At 46.3% G+C, this 12,358-nt stretch overlaps 1 long non-coding RNA gene across 1 annotated transcript in view; it reads left to right on the top strand.

The window, feature by feature from the left end:
• Positions 1-2,717, top strand: part of LOC141107688 (uncharacterized) — a 44,012-nt gene extending 41,295 nt beyond the window's left edge. Inside the window, exons 3-5 of the long non-coding RNA XR_012235952.1 lie at positions 438-560; positions 2,308-2,399; positions 2,498-2,717. This is a non-coding gene — a long non-coding RNA (uncharacterized lncRNA). The remainder of the gene's footprint in view (positions 1-437; positions 561-2,307; positions 2,400-2,497) is intronic.
• The last annotated feature ends 9,641 nt before the right edge of the window (positions 2,718-12,358 follow it).

The raw sequence follows: 12,358 nt of genomic DNA, 5'->3' as shown, positions 1-12,358 counted from the left end.
TGTCTTGCAGGTTTCTTTTTTTTTCTTCTGTGGTTTAATGGCGCTTTAATTTGCACTGGAACTGTAAAATCTAATCTAAAGTTGCTAATGTGTTAAAACAGATGTTATATTTCTTGGCAAATTTAACAATTAACATTTTTGTGAATAGCCTTTTACATATACTATACTATACTATACTATACTATACTATACTATACTATACTATACTATACTATACCCCCCTCTTTTATTACACAATCCCATGCTTACTTCAGTTTCCTCAGTCCCCCTTCACATCACAGTTTCCCCTTCACAGTCATGTTCTGAAGGTATGAGGTGTCATGTGTGTATGGATTTGAAAATGGACCTTTTATGTGTATTAGATGATAATGCCTGTGTGTATATAATATTATGGACGTCGATGAATGATGATGATGGTGTGTCCTGTTTCTTTCCAGATTATATACACTACTTACCCTGAGGCATAATGGTCCGCTGCTTCCTGCCAGTTGATGCTACTGGAGAGTCCGGGATACGGATCGGGCTTTCTGTTAAAGACGGAAGAAAAGACAAGAGTCAAGGTAATGTTCAAGATAAAGTCAACAGCTTTATTTATTATTTTTGCCTGGTATATGTTGGATGACAACAACATATTTGATAATCAAAGTGTAAAAAATTGCACTGAGGTAGATTAAAGTGGATTGCATACCCTACTTTGTCATTTTTTTACCTACAGGTAATCATATAATAAGGCTTACCTGTAGGTAATATGAATATCCCCTAAACCTGTACGGTTTAGGAAATATCCACCTCGGATGCAGCCGCTGATGTCAGTGGCGGTCATGCACCCTGAAGGGCCGGCGGACGGTTCAGAAAAATCAAAGCTCCTCGCTGGAAACAGGACTCCCACACACATGCATGGGAGAGACCTTATCGCGCCTCCAGCCACACACAGCGTCGACGCCCGGAAGAGACGGCGAGGCAACGTGTCAGCCCCCGTAGCGCTGGCCGGATTGGGCTGCTGGGGCCTCATTCTAAGGTATTTCATAATGTGCTAGTATGCGATGCATACTAGCACATTATGCCATTGTCTTGCAGGTTTCTTTTTTTTTTTCTTCCGTGGTTTACTACCGATTTAATTTGCAATGGAACTGTAAAATCTAATCTGAAGTTGCTGATGTGTTAAAACAGATGATATATTTCTTGGCAAAATGACCAATTAACATTTTTGTGAATAGCCTTTTACATATACTATACTATAGTATACCCCTCTCTTTTATTACACAATCCCATGCTTGTTTTAGTTCACACCCTTCACAGTAGTGTTCTGATCTGAACACTCTTCACAATGGTATCTTCTCCCCCACCTCCATAGCACCTGAGCACACCTGTGTCCTCTGCCCTCCCCCTTCACATCCTAACCCCCCTGCAACTTGACCCTCCTTCACATCACAGCCTCTGCACCTCTGGCCCCCTTCACATTACACAGCCCCCTGCATCTCTGTCCCCCTTCACATTACACAGCCCCCTGCATCTCTGTCCCCCTTCACATTACACAGCCCCCTACATCTCTGTCCCCCTTCACATTACACAGCCCCCTGCATCTCTGTCCCCCTTCACATTACACAGCCCCCTGCATCTCTGAGCCCCTTCACATTACACAGCACCCTGCATCTCTGGGCCCCTTCACATTACACAGTGCCCTGCATCTCTGGGCCCCTTCACATTACACAGCACCCTGCACCTCTGGGCCCCTTCACATTACACAGCACCCTGCACCTCTGGGCCCCTTCACATTACACAGCCCCCTGCATCTCTGGGCCCCTTCACATTACACAGCCCCCTGCATCTCTGGGCCCCTTCACATTACACGGTCCCCTGCATCTCTGGGCCCCTTCACATTACACAGCCCCCTGCATCTCTGGGCCCCTTCACATTACACAGCCTCTGCACCTTTGACACTTTCACATCCCCCACGCAGCTCTGCCCCATCCTACCTTATTTGGGCACACAGAGCCGGAGACACAGCAGCACTGAATAATGGGTGGGAGCAGGAGGTGCTGAAGTTAACCAGCAGTTGATTGGTTGCTAGGGCTGCATAGCAACTAATCACCTGCTGTTTAACTTGTGAAGTTATTTTCAGCAGCTCTGCGATAGTGACAGCGGCAGAGGGAGGCAGACAGAACCGACACCTAAATGGCTGGACTGTGGCTTTCCAGATGGCTCAGTGACTCAGTTAACATCTGGCCCACAGTCCGCCATTTAGTGATGCCTGCTTTAAATGTTAAATTCAAATTTATCATTATACATCCTTTGTCTTTATGTTAGGTACTCACCAGAATGTCGATGGGATGGACTTGGAGCTGATCGCTCTACAGATGATGTTGCTCGATCTGGAAAACATGTACGTAAAGAAAAACGTACGTCTCACATGCGTAGTCATAAAAAATAATAGTGAGCTTGAAACAACCATATAACTGCAATATAAAACAATATATTTCATTTTACTCACCACCAGCTCTTTGATGTGGACCCCTGCTGCTGACTCCAGGGACATCCTCTACCAGAAGGCCAAGGCCATCTCTCAGCTTTGCCTCCCACTCTCGGAACTCAACAGGCTTTCACCTAATATGCTCTCCCCGTAGACGCTTCTTCATCTTTTTGATGACTGCCGCCCGACAATCATAGAATCTGCACATGAAAAATAAACATTATTAGTTACACAAATTAGAAACCAAACTGATTTATTTTTTTGAAAAACAACCTGTCGTTTCACACAGTGATGGTTTTATACGTTACAATATTTCCATTAATGTTAATGTTCTCTTCTGTATGTGGCTGTGCCAAATAAATAGTTTTGTAAAGTAGAACTGTTACTTTTTATTGACTATTACACTGTGTATTTTTTATAAATGTGTGTTCTAAGAGTGAAAGAATATTGGAATAATTACCTGTGTCTGACGTCAGTGGTGGGCCTGCAAAACTTGGAGACCGCATTCACGGAGTCCTGGACTTGTCCCCAGCCTGCTGCCTTCTCGGATGTTGGCACGGTTTGGCAGAAGAGTGTCACTTTTTCTATTAGAACTGCAGCAACCAATGCAGCATTCTCCTCTTGGGTAAATACAGGCCCCCTTGATCTTTGTTGCTTGCTTTGGTGGGGTTGCTGCATGTCTGAATCAGCACTCTCTGATGTAGTGGGGGACACATGTCTCCGTTTTTGGCCATGCTTCCGCTCCACTCCACCTCCACACTCTCTTCCAGGCCTTGGCTCCACTACACGCCTCTGTTCACCCCCACTTCTCTCCCCTCCACTCCACCTCTCCCCAACAATACTCTCCCCTCCATGCCTCTCCTCCCCTCCACTCCTCCTCTCCTCAATAATACTCTCCCATCCACACCTCCTCTCCCCTCTACGCCTCTCCTCCCCTCTACGCCTCTCACCTCCATGCCTCTTCTCCCCTCCACACCTCTTTTTCCCTCTACGCCTCCCGTCCCCTCCTCTTATCTCCTCCCCTCCACGCCTCTCCTCACCTCCATGCCTCCCCTCACCTCCACGCCTCCCCTCCACGCCTCTCCTCCCCTACACGCCTCCTCTCCCATGAGTCCCCTCCTCCACTCCTCTGCTCCCCTCCACTTCTCTCCCCTGAGTCCCCTCCTCCACTCCTCCACTCCTCTCCCCCTCCTCCCCTCCTCCACTCCTCCGCTCCCCTCCACTCGCAGTCAAGGCAACAACTCTCATACCGACACACTCACTAACACCAACATTCTCACTCACAAGACTCACACGTCCATTCTCACTCCCAGACATTCTAATTGCAACAACAAAACTACCAAACCACACAAAAACAACTACAAAAACCACTATCTCACTCTCTGCTCCTTCCAGCTCCCACACCTCACCACACCAATGTACAGTACACCCTCTCAAAATGGCGTACAGGGGCGGAGGCTTTAGCTAGTAGACTCGAATCAAGGAAAACAAAACAATGTTACGAAACTACGAATCAACGGGAAAGGCAATCTCACAAAAGTAACAATTACTAAATTACGAGCAGTGTACGAATAAACAAAAATTATGATCTAACAAAATTACGAATTTCGAATCAAAGAAAGTTAGACAGAATTACGAATCATTCAGTATCAACGAAAATACGAACAATTCCGAATCAAACCGCGTCTTATGAAATTACGAATTGCTAGACTAATGGAATTACGAATTATATTGTATTAAGTTTAACGAAAATACAACTGTCACGAAAATACGAACGAGTCCGAATATGAAGCCTCGCGTATTACGAAATTACGAATCCACGGAAACGAGACGAAACGAAACTAAACAAAATTTTTTGTTGTGCACATGTCTAGTATTCTTGCCGTAGAAAAAAAATGGCATGAAGATGTTGAAGGAATGGGCAAATAATGAGTCAACCAGTTATGGCACCAAGCGATCACAGCAGCTCACTTCTTTAAGAAAAAAAATGTTTGATCACAAAGAAAGTTCTGCACACAAGGCCGCCTTAAAAATTATTTTGGAAGGAAAAAATGAACATCTTGAAACGATTTGTTTAAAACACTTGGCCCAAGAGAAATAAATAACTATGAAGATCTTTTGCACTGCATACAAAATAGTCAAAGAAAACCAGTCCTTCAATAGTTTTTGTTTTGAAATAGATCTGCAGGAGTATACATTTTGTTAATATGGGCTGCATTCTTCATGTTCATTCAACAAATGCCTGCATTAATATTGTGAATCACATCGCACAAGAAATGAGAAAAAACTTGGTCAATGAAATCATAAGATCAAAAAGTAAAATCGCCCTTATTATTGATTAGTCAACCACCTTAAGTCAAAAATCTACACTGATTGTATATGTTCGATTTCTTCTCGCAAACAGTGCAATGGGTTCCCCAGTAAATTTCTTTCTTGATTTGGTTCAACTTGAAAGCCTGAATGCGAAAAGAGTTTGCACTTATCTCCTTAACTGCCTGCATTCTTATGGGATAATGGACGACTACTTTAAGACACTTGATCAGTTTTACATGTGATGGTGCAGCCGTGATGTTAGGCAATAAGAGCGGTGTTGGGAAATTGTTGAAGGAGAAATTTCCTTCAATTATTCTGTGGCACTGTGCTAATCACAGATTAGTATTGTCAGTTGGAGATATGGTCAAACTAACATCAGGAATCAATAGATTTAAGGCCTTTAAGGATAAGTTGTATGTACTATATCATGCATCTCCCAAAAACTGCAGAGAACTGCAAACCTGTGCTAGCTCCCTAGAGGTGCAGCTTTTGAAAATAGGACGAGTTCTCAGTACAAGTTGGGTGGCATCTACTTTTCGATCTGTGTCAGCAGTGTGGGAAAGCTACAGAGTGTTGGTTCATCATTTTGAAGAAGCAAAGCAAGATACCGCCCGGGACAAGACTGAACAGTGTATGTATGAAGGCCTATTGAGAAAAATTACCAGCACAAACTTTTTATTGGAGTTGGGACACATGTGCGATGCTCTTCAAGAGTTGTCTGAATTAAGCTTAGTGTTGCAAGAGCGAAGAATAAATCTCTACAGGGCAAATAAAAAAATATAAACTGTTGTACAACTCTTTGAAAGCAGAAGAACAGAGCCAGGTTCTTACTATAAAGAAGCAGCTGTTGCCTCTGAAAAGCTCTGTTTTCAGGGAAACCCCCTTTACAGAAAAGAAGCTAAGAATGACCCTCCCATAGGTCCTGATGCTTTTTATGAAAAATTAAAATCTTTAATATGTAGCGCACAACTCCCTTGGGAGCTGCTGATAGTTCATTCCCTTCTGTTAGTGTAGTCCCCTTCTCCTCCCCTGCACGAATAACACATCAGCAGACAGTCCAGAACAATGAAACATTAAACTTTATTCTTTTCCTTGCTGCATAATAGAAAAGAATGTGCAATATTTACAGTCTGTATCTTCAGGAAGTATGAGCTGCCTCTAAACCTTTGGTTCCTGTAAAAGTAGTTCTATCCATTTCCCTTAATGAACCGACAGGTGCCTCTCTGAAAAACACCTTGGAATTCGGATGTTAGAAGTGCCAGGCCTCACCTGCCTATCTTGCCTTCTGCAATCCTCCCTGGTCAGTTCAGGAAAAGTCCAGGCGCACCCTGATCTACTCTATCCCTTCACTCCTCCGCTCCCCTCCACTCGCAGTCAGGGCAACAACTCTCATACCGACACACTCACTAACACCAACATTCTCACTCACAAGACTCACACGTCCATTCTCACTCCCAGACGTTCTAATTGCAACAACAAAACTACCAAACCACACAAAAACAACTACAAAAACCACTATCTCACTCTCTGCTTTCTGCTCCTTCCAGCTCCCACACCTCACCAATGTACAGTACACCCTCTCAAAATGGCGTACAGGGGCGGAGGCTTTAGCTAGTAGACTCGAATCAATGAAAACAAAACAATGTTACAAAACTACGAATCAACGGGAAAGGCAATCTCACAAAAGTAACAATTACTAAATTACGAGAAGTGTACGAATAAACAAAAATTATGATCTAACAAAGTTACGAATTTCGAATCAAAGAAAGTTAGACAGAATTACGAATCATTCAGTATCAACGAAAATACGAACAATTCCGAATCGAACCGTGTCTTATGAAATTACGAATTGCTAGACTAATGTAATTATGAATTATATCGTATTAAGTTTAACGAAAATACAACTGTCACGAAAATACGAACGAGTCCGAATATGAAGCCTCGCGTATTACGAATCCACGGAAACGAGACGAAACGAAACGAAACTAAACTAAACAAAATTTTTTGTTGTGCACATGTCTAGTATTCTTGCCGTAGAAAAAAAATGGCATGAAGATGTTGAAGGAATGGGCAAATAATGAGTTAACCAGTTATGGCACCAAGCGATCACAGCAGCTCACTTCTTTAAGAAAAAAAATGTTTGATCACAAAGAAAGTTCTGCACACAAGGCCGCCTTAAAAATTATTTTGGAAGGAAAAAGTGAACATGTTGAAACGATTTGTTTAAAACACTTGGCCCAAGAGAAAGAAATAACTATGAAGATCTTTTGCACTGCATACAAAATAGTCAAAGAAAACCAGTCCTTCAATAGTTTTTGCTCTGAAATAGATCTGCAGGAGTATACATTTTGTTAATATGGGCTGCATTCTTCATGTTCATTCAACAAATGCCTGCATTAATATTGTGAATCACATCGCACAAGAAATGAGAAAAAACTTGGTCAATGAAATCATAAGATCAAAAAGTAAAATCGCCCTTATTATTGATTAGTCAACCACCTTAAGTCAAAAATCTACACTGATTCTATCACTTCAAGGGTATCATGAGTTTGCTCTAATGTCTCCCTTGTGAAAAAGAAGATCTTTGTCTGGTTCATGGATAGGAATCGTTTTAGGCCTCTTAACACGGTCCGATGACTGCCTAATCATCTGATTAGCAGATCAAGATCTTGTATAGGTGGGAAGCTAGGGTCCAAGAATTACTGACTTCAAAAGGGGTTGTAAACCCTTGTTTTTTTTTGTGTTTTTTTTTCAATAAAAAAAAACAAACATGCCTATACTTACCTGCTCTGTGCGCAATTGTTTTGCACAGAGCAGTCCTGATTCTCTTCTTCTGGGGTGCCCCGCTGGCACTCCAGGCCCCTCCTCTTCATCGGGTGCTCCCATGCCTCCATTGACACAGACAGCGGGACTCGGGCCAGCCTCCCACTCCCGTGTCACTGGATTTGATTGACAGCCAATGGCTTCCGCTGCTATCAATCTGTCCAATGAGGAGAGAGACAGCAGCTAGAAAGACAGCGACTGGAGCTGCTGTGCTCGTTCACATCGCTGGATCAGATTCAGCTCAGGTGAGAAAGAAGGGGGGGGCTGGGGGGAGCTGCAACAAAGAAGGTTTTCACCTTAATGCATAGAATGCATTAAGGTGAAAAACTTTGAGGCTTTACAACCACTTTGGACAGTCGTCAAACTTCATAAGGCTGGTATTACTAAATACTCTTCAGGCATGTTATTTAACTTTTATTTTAACTGTTATTTCAGCTCCAGAAGATTTTACCCCCTTCATAACCAGTCCATTTTTTGCTATTTAGCATTGCGCTACTTTAACTGGTAATTGAGTGGTCATGCAACGGTGTACACAAAATTGATATTGTTTCACACAAATAGAGCTTTCTTTTGGTGTGGTATTTGATCACCACTGGGTTTTTTATTTTTTATGATATAAACGAAGAAAGACCGAAAACAATATTTTATACATTCTGCTATAAAACATATACAATAAAAAAAAATCCCAATAAGCGTATATTGATTGGTTTGCGTGAAAGTTATAGCATCTACAATCTATGGTATATACTATATATTGGAATTTTCTTTCTTTTTTTTTTTATACTGCTAATGGTAATGATCAGCAACTTATAATGGAACTGCGATAGTGCAGCTGGCAATTTGACACTAACCGACGCTTGGAGGAAAACGACTAACTGCCACTGACACTGTGATACAGTGATCAGTGCCGATAATATGCATTGTCACTGTACTCATGACACTAGCTGGGAAGGGGTTAACATCTAGGGTGATCAAAGGATTAACAGTGTGCCCAACAATGTGTAGTGTGTGCTGTTTTTACTAAGCAATAGGCCAGTTTTTACTCCCTGCTTTGATGGGAGAAAAAAAAACTGGCACATTGCTGCGGTGCTACGTACTGACGCCATCATGCCCCATGCGATCTTTTTGGTACACGGGTGTTCGATTTCAAAAGATTTTTGCCGGCTAATTTTATGTACTGTGCGGAAAACGCCAAGCCCCGCGTTTGTGTTTTTTATCCTTAGCAATAAATGTTTATTTTTTTACGATATCACACTATCGGAATTTTTTTTGCCTCTTTACATTCGTGGCTCCTCAGGCCAACGAGTGACAGCTCCGACCGGAAGTGTCTCTTTCTGTCTTGGATCATCTCGGGGACCTGGGGTTACGAAGTTAGAGGAGTTCCATCCAGCCCGTGCTGAGGGCTATAATTGTTTGTAATTCCAAACAGAAGTGTCCCTTTTGCCTTGGATCATCACGGGGACGTGAGGCTACGAAGTGAGACGAGTTCCACCTAGCCCGTGCAGAGGGCCATATCTGCTTGTGATTTAGACCTCGCTATTCAGGGGGTCCACCGTTTCCGGTAAGGGCATTCACTTATCAATTGTGATCAACTGGGGACTCTTTTTCCTCTCTCCTCCTGCTCCTTCTTCGGTGAAGGTGCATGACTTCTGGATTGTTGCTCCCCTCAGTGGACTTGCCCCCTCTCCCCCATCAGTGATCTTTTTTCAAACCGCTCATGGACTTTCCTTCCTTTTTGCTTATTTAATGATCATATGTTTATTAATTGATTTCATTTATTATTTGTTTGGTTCACTTATTCACCAGTTAGTCTATCACTCAACTTAATGTCATTTTGTTATCTTGAGTTTTCACTTTGTAAGCGCAACTTATAGATTTTATTTTATTTTGCACCATATGGATATTTGATGGGTTTTGTTGCAGCTATTTTTCTAGATTTTTGCTTTTGAGCGCAGTATATTTCTTCTTTTTTCCACTTTTCTCCCCTCCACCTGGCTGCTCCCACCCTGTCCTCCCCTCCACCTGGCTACATCCACCCTTTCCTCCCCTCCACCTGGCTGCTCCCACCCTGTCCTCCGCCCAACCTGGCTGCATCTACCCTGTCCTCCCCTCTACCTGGCTGCCTCTACCCTGTCCTCCCCTCCACCTGGATCCTCGCACCCTGTCCTCCCGTCCACCTGGCTACATCCACCCTTTCCTCCCCTCCACCTGGCTGCTCCCATTCTGTCCTCCCCTCCACCTGGCTGCATCTACCCTGTCCTCCCCTCCACCTGGCTGCATCTACCCTGTCCTCCCCTCCACCTGGCTGCATCTACCCTGTCCTCCCCTCCACCTGGCTGCTCCCAACCTGTCCCCCCCTCCACCTGGCTGCATCTACCCTGTCCTCCCCTCCACCTGGCTGCTCCCACCCTGTCCTCCCCTCCACCTGGCTGCATCCACCCTGTCCTCCCCTCCACCTGGCTGCATCTACCCTGTCCTCCCCTCCACCTGGCTGCATCTACCCTGTCCTCCCCTCCACCTGGCTGCTCCCACCCTGTCCTCCCCTCCACCTGGCTGCATCCACCCTGTCCTCCCCTCCACATGGCTGCTCCTACCCTGTCCTCCCCTCCACCTGGCTGCATCCACCCTGTCCTCCCCTCCACCTGGCTGCATCTACCCTGTCCTCCCCTCCACCTGGCTGCACCCACCCTCTCCTCCCCTCCACCTGGCTGCACCCACCCTCTCCTCCCCTGCACCTGGCTGCATCCACCCTTTCCACCCCTCCATCTGGCTTCTCCCACCCTGTCCTCCCCTCCACCTGGCTACATCCACCCTGTCCTCCCCTCCACCTGGCTGCTTCCACCCTGTCCTCCACCCAACCTGGCTGCATCTACCCTGTCCTCCCCTCTACCTGGCTGCCTCTACCCTGTCCTCCCCTCCACCTGGATGCTCGCACCCTGTCCTCCCCTCCACCTGGCTACATCCACCCTTTCCTCCCCTCCACCTGGCTGCTCCCATTCTGTCCTCCCCTCCACCTGGCTGCATCTACCCTGTCCTCCCCTCCACCTGGCTGCATCCACCCTGTCCTCCCCTCCACCTGGCTGCTCCCAACCTGTCCCCCCCTCCACCTGGCTGCATCTACCCTGTCCTCCCCTCCACCTGGCTGCTCCCACCCTGTCCTCCCCTCCACCTGGCTGCATCCACCCTGTCCTCCCCTCCACCTGGCTGCATCTACCCTGTCCTCCCCTCCACCTGGCTGCATCTACCCTGTCCTCCCCTCCACCTGGCTGCTCCCACCCTGTCCTCCCCTCCACCTGGCTGCATCCACCCTGTCCTCCCCTCCACATGGCTGCTCCCACCCTGTCCTCCCCTCCACATGGCTGCTCCCACCCTGTCCTCCCCTCCACATGGCTGCTCCCACCCTGTCCTCCCCTCCACCTGGCTGCATCTACCCTGTCCTCCCCTCCACCTGGCTGCACCCACCCTCTCCTCCCCTCCACCTGGCTACATCCACCCTCTCCTCCCCTGCACCTGGCTGCATCCACCCTTTCCACCCCTCCACCTGGCTGCTCCCACCCTGTCCTCCCCTCCACATGGCTGCTCCCACCCTGTCCTCCCCTCCACCTGGCTGCATCCACCCTGTCCTCCCCTCCACCTGGCTGCATCTACCCTGTCCTCCCCTCCACTTGGCTGCACCCACCCTCTCCTCCCCTCCACCTGGCTACAGCCACCCTCTCCTCCCCTCCACCTGGCTGCTCCCACCCTGTCCTCCCCTCCACCTGGCTGCTCCCACCCTGTCCTCCCCTCCACCTGGCTGCATCCATCCTTTCCTCCCCTCCACCTGGCTGCTCCTACCCTGTCCTCCCCTCCACCTGGCTGCATCCACCCTGTTCTCCCCTCCACCTGGCTACAACCACCCTGTTCTCCCCTCCACCTGGCTACAACCACCCTGTCCTCCCCTCTACCTGGCTGCTCCAACCCTGTCCTTCCCTCCACGTGGCTGCATCCACCCTGTCCTCCCCTCCACCTGGCTGCATCCACCCTGTCCTCCCCTCCACCTGGCTGCATCCACCAACAACACAGGGAATATACAATAACAACACATAGATCCCTTTCACACTGAGGCACTTTTCAGGCACTTTCACGCTGAAAAAAGCGCCTGAAAAGCTCATGAAAAACTATTTTCATTGAAATCAATGAATGCTTTCACACTGGGGCAGTGTGCTGGCAAGGTGGTGAAAAAAATGCCCCTCTCCATTGAAATTAATGGAAAGCACTTCAAAAGCTCCTGAAAAGCTCTTCAAAAGCGCCTGAAAGGCTTTTCAAAAGTGCTCATTGTTTTACTGGCAGTTTACAAGCGCCTCAGTGTGAAAGGGGCCTAAGACTTAGTAAAAAAAAAAGAGCATCATGCCCCATCAAGCCATGTCCAGCATTTACTACACTAGATCCATAGCCACGTTCTGCTGTGGGTTGCTGCATGCGCCGCATACTATCTCTGCATCAAGTTATCCCTTTCCCTCAAGTTTTAAAGTTATTCTGTTACATTTATGAATTATTTGATAGCGTTGAGAATGTAACAGGAGTTTCTGGAACAGAAAAAAAATAGGAAAGTCCAAAACTCTCACTGTTGGTAAATACTAGATATTAGTCAAGGGCAATAGCTGATATAGCCAGATAGACTCATCACATTTGTCTAACAGTCCTTTGTACTTGTCAGTTCATGTAAAACATGTACATTGTGTAGTTCTCTGGATTGCTAACTCTTGTGAAACA

Source organism: Aquarana catesbeiana, linkage group LG09 (assembly GCF_042186555.1).
Source record: "Aquarana catesbeiana isolate 2022-GZ linkage group LG09, ASM4218655v1, whole genome shotgun sequence".
Lineage (NCBI taxonomy): Eukaryota > Metazoa > Chordata > Amphibia > Anura > Ranidae > Aquarana > Aquarana catesbeiana.
This window is presented reverse-complemented; position numbering and strand designations above follow the sequence as displayed.